The sequence below is a fragment of the Bidens hawaiensis genome, unplaced genomic scaffold, assembly GCF_021521415.1.
Source record: "Bidens hawaiensis isolate Kalapana, Puna unplaced genomic scaffold, B.hawaiensis_p1.1 tig00083410_1, whole genome shotgun sequence".
Taxonomy (NCBI): domain Eukaryota; kingdom Viridiplantae; phylum Streptophyta; class Magnoliopsida; order Asterales; family Asteraceae; genus Bidens; species Bidens hawaiensis.
In genome coordinates this window covers 1-8,136 of record NW_027503990.1, presented here as the reverse complement: position 1 = coordinate 8,136, position 8,136 = coordinate 1, and positions in this window count along the sequence as shown.

Below are 8,136 nucleotides of genomic sequence, written 5' to 3'. Positions count from 1 at the left end.
AAGACAAGTTTTTGGCTGTTCGAATATTATGATTTATAATATATTGATTTATGATGATTTATGTTATCTTATGTCTACTTTGCGCGTGCGCGAATGAATGTATTTATTAAATATTGACACCCAATAGTGTCACGAGTAATGAAACAATATGTGGCGCCCCGATGTATAATCCGCCTTTGGTCGGGGTGTTACAGATTGGTATCAGAGCTCGTTGACTTTAGGATAGGTGGTTAGACGTAACGGCCTAGAATACCTAAGAGTCCCTTCTCGCGCATGAGAGAAATCTCATGTTTGCGCGCTTATTGTTAATTACTCGTTATTTATGAATATGCTCGCGCTTGCGCAGTATATGATTTTATGTTTTATTTCGCGATATTTCGATTTTTGTTGAATTTCGATTTTTATTGATTTTTCTTACATATTCGTTTGTTGGGTTTGAAAATCCGAAAAGTCATGGTGATACATGAATAGTTGATTTTCAATTTCCATTTACGATTATGTTCTGAGGTTGGAGACTTGAAAAGTAATGGTGATACATGAATTGTCAACCTCCAATACTCATTTTCTTGTATATTTTATATTGAAGATTGAAAAGTCATGGTGATACATGAATCGTCAATCTCCAATACTCGTTTGCCCGTATATTTTAAATTGGGAATTCGGAAAGTCATGGTGATACATGAATTGTCGATTCTTGATTCGAATTTGTTACCTTTATTAAGTCTGCATTTAGGGTCATTTATTTTACTTTAACTTTGGACAGTAACTGACTCCGTGAAACCAAGCTTTTCGAGGTTATACTTTGCGCTAAAACCAAGATATTAACTAAAAATTAAAACTTTTATAGAATGCCTCCGCTATCAGCTCGCCATCTCAAGAAGAAAGAAGCCTCGCGCAGACGTTCGCAGCAACGTTCCCAGGAAATGGCCGCCGCAATAGCCCAAGCCTTAAACCAAAACAATGCTAACACCTCTGGTTACAACATTAAGTCCTTTAACGCGGGTAACCCTCCAAAGTTCACAGGTCTTGAAGGAGCCACCGTGATGCTCCAGTGGCTTGAGAAAATAGAAAACACTTTCCTCCACACCCAATGCCCCTCAGACAGACGAACCCTATATGCTTCCAGTGTCCTGGAATCTAGAGCGCTTACATGGTGGAATGGAGTAGCTCATGCGCGTGGCGCAGAAGCTGCTTCCATCATGCTTTGGGAGGAATTTAAGGAAATTCTGACGCGAGAATTCTGCCCTCCCAACGAAGTTAAGCGCCTGGAGGAGGAATTTTGGAATCTTAAGCAATACAGTGGCGAAGCGCGCGAGTACGCGACGCGTTTCCATGAACTAAGTTTGCTGGTCCCTCACCTTGTTACCCCTTCCCGCCGAGCCATAGAGAAATTCCTTGGGGGTCTCCCCATGGAAATTCAAGATTCTGTATGGGCCAGAAACCCAGTAACCCTCTCTGACGCCATCGAGTTGGCCGCTGTGCTCAGCGACAACCATGTCAGAGCAGGAACCCTGTTCCTGCGGGGAACAGAAAAGACCAAACTCACCAAGACTGTTCCTGAACCAACAGAAACCAAACCAGAACCCTCAAACCGTAACAACCTCAAGCGCAGGCGCAAGGCCTATGCGCTTACCAACCAGCCCATTGTCCAGCAACCCATCTACCAACCTCAAGTTTACACGCCTAACCCACTGACAGCCTACCCAACACCTCCTGTAGTCCATAACTATGCCTTAACCAATCCCGCACTCCCTGCCCCGCCACTTAAGAAACCTTACACAGGAAACCACCCCTTCTGCCCAACCTGTAGACTCCACCACCCACCTCAAGTCCCATGTCGACTTTGTAACCGATGTGGCCGCGCTGGTCACCTTGCAGAAAACTGTAGAGTCCTTCCCGCCAATCCAATTGCGCCAACACCACCAGTCTACCCGCAAAACCCTCAACCAACCTACCAAAACCCACGACCCAGATCGTGCTTTAACTGCGGTGATCCCAGTCATTTCCGGAACGCGTGCCCGAGACTACAAGTTCAGATTACGCAAGCGAATCCGGTGAACCAGATTTCAAACCAAGTGACGCGTGGACGAGCTTTTAACATAACCGCGCACCAAGCGCAAGCGAATAATGACGTAGTTAATGGTACATTTTTGCTTAACGGATTTTATGCTTCTATACTTTTTGATACTGGCGCCGATCGAAGTTTTATCTCTCGCGCGTTTGAGCAGAAGCTTGCGCGATCGCGCATCGATTTAAAAGAAAATTTTTCAGTTGACTTGGCTAATGGCGAAACTGTTTTAATTAACTCTGTGATTAAAGATTGCACGCTTAACCTTAACGAAAACGATTTTCTGATCGACCTCATCCCCATGCCTCTTGGAAGCCTTGATGTTATCATTGGTATGGACTGGCTCTCGAAGAATCGCGCCGAAGTTATTTGTGCCAAGAAGATGATTCGCATACCTCGAGAAAATGGTGATCTTCATATCTACGGCGAAAAACCCTCCCGCGGTCTTAAACTTATGTCTTGCGCCGAAGCCCGAAGACTCATGCGGAAAAGGTGTATTGCATTCTTAGCTCATGTGGTTAAACCTGCTGAAGAAAAGAAGCTTCGCGATATCCCTGTTGTGCGTGATTTCCCTGAATTTTTTCCTGATGATCTTCCTGGTATCCCTCCCGCTCGTGAAGTCGAGTTCCGTATTGATCTTGTCCCTGGTGCTTCCCCCGTAGCTAAATCTCCTTACCGTCTTGCGCCCGCTGAGATGCAAGAATTGGCAAGCCAACTTCAAGAGTTGACTGCTAAAGGATTCATCCGCCCTAGCTCTTCGCCCTGGGGTGCTCCGGTGTTGTTCGTTAAAAAGAAAGATGGATCGTTTCGCATGTGTATTGATTACCGCGAGTTGAACAAACTCACCATTAAAAACCGGTATCCCTTACCACGTATTGACGACCTCTTTGATCAACTCCAAGGTGCCTCTTGTTTCTCCAAGATTGATCTCCGCTCTAGTTATCACCAGTTGCGCATCCGCGATGAAGATGTTCCGAAGACTGCTTTTCGAACTCGTTATGGCCATTTTGAATTCTTGGTCATGTCCTTCTGTTTAACCAACGCACCCGCCGTTTTCATGGATCTAATGAATCGGGTGTGTAGGCCTTTCTTGGATAAATTCGTGATTGTGTTTATCGATGATGTTCTGGTGTATTCTAAGACCAAGGCCGAGCATGAGCAACATCTCCGGTTGGTGTTGCAAAAGCTTCGAACCGAGCAGCTCTATGCTAAGCTTTCCAAGTGTGAATTCTGGTCTGATGAAGTACAGTTTCTTGGCCATGTTGTGAACAAGATGGGTATTCATGTCGACCCATCCAAAATTGAAGCAATCAAGAACTGGATTACGCCATCCTCTCCTTCCGAGATCCGTTCCTTTCTGGGCTTAGCTGGTTATTACCGGCGTTTCATTTCGAACTTCTCAAAGATCGCTTTGCCTTTAACAGCTCTAACGCACAAAGGTAAACCGTATATTTGGGGCTCGAAGCAAGAAGAAGCCTTTCTATCGCTCAAGCGATTGTTGTGTGAAGCTCCTGTTCTTGCGTTACCTAAGGGTAATGATGATTTTGTCGTGTATTGCGATGCATCCAACCAAGGTCTCGGTTGTGTTCTTATGCAACGAGGCAAGGTTATCGCTTACGCATCAAGGCAACTTAAGGTTCACGAAAAGAATTATACAACTCACGACCTCGAACTTGGTGCAGTTGTATTTGCCTTGAAGATCTGGAGACACTACCTTTATGGTACTAAGTGTATCCTTTACACTGACCATAAAAGCCTTCAACATATCTTTGATCAAAAGGAACTCAACATGAGGCAACGCCGATGGAACGAACTCATCAGCGATTACGATTGTGAGATCCGGTATCATCCTGGTAAGGCTAATGTGGTAGCCGACGCGCTCAGCCGAAAACCCTGCCAGCTTAACTGTATCTTGCCGCGCACCCAGCTTCACTTCGCGCCGATTCAAAGCAACCTTGAATCGCGTATTCGTGGCGCGCAGCGCGCATCCATCAGTAATGGTAACCTTCGCGCCGAGTTAGCGTGTGGCGCGGAAGCGCATTTTGTCCCTAATCTGAGTGGAATTCTCTGCTATCTCAATCGCATCTGGATTCCCTTTGATGAGAATCTTCGCGCTGATATCCTGAGTGAAGCGCACAAATCTCGGTATTCTATTCATCCTGGCGCTGATAAGATGTACAAGGATTTGCGCATTACTTATTGGTGGCCCGGTATGAAAAAGGATATTGCTGTGTTCGTAGCTAAATGTCTGACTTGTTCTAAAGTGAAAGCTGAACACCAACGCCCATCTGGTTTGCTCGAACAACCAGAAATTCCTACGTGGAAATGGGAATGTGTAGCGATGGACTTTATTACCAAGTTACCTTTGACAGCAAGCAAACATGATAGCATTTGGGTAATAGTGGATCGTTTGACTAAGTCTGCTCACTTTCTGCCCATTCGTGAAAACTACCGTGTTGAGCAACTCGCGCAGCTTTATGTCAAGGAAATTGTCTGCCGCCATGGTACTCCTTTGAGCATCATATCCGATCGCGATGGCCGTTTTATATCCCGCTTTTGGAAATCTCTCCAATCTGCGCTAGGAACTCGCTTGGACATGAGTACGGCATATCATCCTCAGACTGACGGTCAGTCTGAGCGAACTATTCAAACTCTTGAGGATATGCTCCGATCTTGTGTTCTTGATTTTGGAGGTAATTGGGATTCACACCTGCCTTTGATTGAGTTCTCCTATAATAACAGCCTATCCCATTCCAGTATCGGTATGGCCCCATTTGAAGCACTTTACGGTCGTAAGTGCCGCTCCCCGATTTGTTGGAACGAAGTGGGAGAAGCTCAAATCACAGGACCCGAACTGGTTCAAGAGACAACCGATAAAATCGCCAAGATCCGTGATCATCTGCTGACTGCCCGAAGCCGACAGAAGAGTTACGCAGATCGTAGGCGGAAGCCTCTCGAATTTCAAGTTGGTGATCTTGTTCTCCTCAAAGTGTCGCCCTGGAAAGGTGTTGTCCGCTTTGGGAAGAAAGGTAAGCTTGCTCCTCGTTATGTTGGTCCATTCAAGATTCTCGCGCGTGTAGGAAAAGTTGCCTACAGACTTGACCTGCCGCCCGCGCTCAGTAATGTGCATCCAACGTTCCATGTATCCAATCTCAAGAAGTGTTTAGCTGACGAGAACCTTCACATTCCACTGGATGAAGTTCAAGTTGATGAAACTATGCATTTCGTTGAGAAGCCTGTTGAGATTATGGATCGCGAGGTAAAGCAAACCAAGCGCAGTCGTATCCCTATCGAGAAAGTTCGTTGGGAGTCCAAGCGCGGAGCCGAGTTTACATGGGAAAGGGAAGATCAAATGAAGATCAAGTACCCGCACCTGTTCTCTGCGCAACCTACTTCGAGATAAATTTCGGGGCGAAATTTCTTAAAGTAGGGGAGACTGTGACATCTGCCCCGATCCGACCCGACCCAGGTACCCGTTTCTCCGATCCGATCTCTTTCTTTTATGATTTAATATTTATACTTATATTTTACTTTTAATAATAATATATATATTTTCCTTCCCGCCTCTTTCTCTCTCTTTCTTTCCGCCGTCCCGTCCCTCTCCTTCTCTCTTTCCGCCTTGTTTCCCTCTTTTTCTTCTAACTCTTTGCTTGACCTTTGTTCCTTCCCGCCTAAGGTTGTCTGCGCAGCTCCACGCGCCAGACCCCTTACAAGGAATCCTGCGTGAAGACCACCTGTTTCAGCGATACGCGAGACGAACTCTTCTCGCAGCGCGCTAAGAATTGTAATTCTTCTCGCAGCGCGCTAAGAACGGTAGTTCTTCCCGCGACGCGCGAAGAATTATAGTACTTCCCGCGGCGCGCTAGGAATTTTAGTTCCTCCCGCGGCGCGCTAAGAAATGTGATTCTTCCCGCGGCGCGCTTAGAAATGTATTTCTTTCCGCGACGCGTTAAGGTTGGTTCCGTCTGCCTTCGCGCTCGCGCTCTCTTGACCTTCTGTGTCTGCCTTCGCGCTCGAGCTTTCTCGCGCTGAACCCTTTGAGTTTTCTTCTGTTTAATCTAGCCGTTTACTTTTGTGTTGTCTTATCTTTTGTGCTGTTGACCTAATCTGCTTTATGTCTGAAAAGTTACTTTCGGCGCAGCATGCGCACCAACCCCATTGGTTGGCAGAAAAAGTGACTGACATTATCTTTTGAGATCTGCTTTTTCCATGCTTGACCAGTACCTTATCTGACCCGCCCATGCTTTTTACTGTTCCCTGTCAGCTTTTTCTCTTTTTCCCTGCTGCCATATCTTTTGATATCTTTTGCTTTTGGAATCTTTTGCTTTTTGAGATCTTTTCCCCTTTTTCTAGGGAATGTGTTCCCTAGGGTTTCTCTATAAATAATAGTATTATTTTTCCTAACACTACACACACAAAACACTTAATCTCTCCTGTTCTCCTTGCTCTCTCTGCCGCCTCCCTCTCTGCCTCCGTCTTCCTCCCTGTTCTGTCCTGCTTTTCCGGTAATATATATATATATATAATAATTTACTTATGCTAACTTATATCAAGACTTAAAACCGATCATTAAAACAATAATCTTATTTATAGGTTAACTTGTGCTTGTTTAAAGTTGGTTCTTGCTTTATCTTACACCGCATCGTTTATCAAGTGAGTAATCTCGTACCTAATCCCTTTTATTTTTAATGTTTTGGGATGTTCATGTGTTCATACAAACTTGGAGTCTTAAACTTGTTTATGAACTTTAGTCGCGCAGTATCCCATGTGTTGAGGACGTAGACTTGGCTGTTTATTTGTATGTGTGGATCATTAACCGTCTTGTCGGTCTATTCCGCAGTTCTCATGGTACCATTAGATGAACACGGGAGAACTATCGTTTATGGTTTTCTCTTTTGTTTGCACATGCACAGTTTGTCTTGTTTGTGAGCTCAATTGTGAGCACTGGCAGTCTATGAATCTTAGAGTTGATCCCGATCAGATTACACCCCTGTTGAAAACCAGACATACACATGTTGCGCGCAGATTTATTGTTATCTATGTATTGTATTAAACTTGATTTCTCACCAACACGCAAGTGTTTGACGTTTATTTTAACACATGTTCAGGTTTGCAGTAGCTGTTTTGGAGCTTGTGGACACATAGGAAGTTTTCTTTATTTTGGACCTAGATTAAAATGTATCAAGACAAGTTTTTGGCTGTTCGAATATTATGATTTATAATATATTGATTTATGATGATTTATGTTATCTTATGTCTACTTTGCGCGTGCGCGAATGAATGTATTTATTAAATATTGACACCCAATAGTGTCACGAGTAATGAAACAATATGTGGCGCCCCGATGTATAATCCGCCTTTGGTCGGGGTGTTACATAGACCTTATGCTAACCGAGGAACGCAGAGACTTAGCCGCAGCGCGTGAAGAAAACTACAAGCGACAAATGCAAAAGTACTACAACACGCGGGTAAAACTCTGCAACTTCAATGTAGGAGACTACATATTGCGTAACAACGAGGCTTCAAACCAAGAGCGCCCAGGAAAACTGGCACGGGTCTGAGAAGGACCGTACATTATCAAAGAAGTTTTGGGAAAAGGCGCATACCGGCTCGAAAGGCTCGATGGCACTCCTATCCCAAGAACATGGAACGGAGCTCAATTACGCTAATGTTACATGTAGATCAATTCCAAACTTGTAAAGAAAAGGCCTAGAGCCACTTCTAATGGAAATGATTCTCCTTTATCACATTGTGTTGATAGCCTTACCTTTATACTTATGAACTTCCCACACTGATGCCGGTATTCACCGCATAAATATGGGAAGAAGTAAGTCGTTGCGTGTGGAAGGCGGCAAAACCCGCATAAACACATAAAACGGTAAAAATTTCTAAGGAAAACCTTCACGCAGGTCAGCTATAGGTGAAGTTTGGTCATCCCAATAAATGAAAGTGACGGTCCTACCCGCACAATCATGATAGAGGAAACTGAACATTGACCTATTGGCAACCGCGCGTCGAAAGGTTAACTTATTCAAAACACTTAGAAAATTTCAAAGGAAAAGATGAGG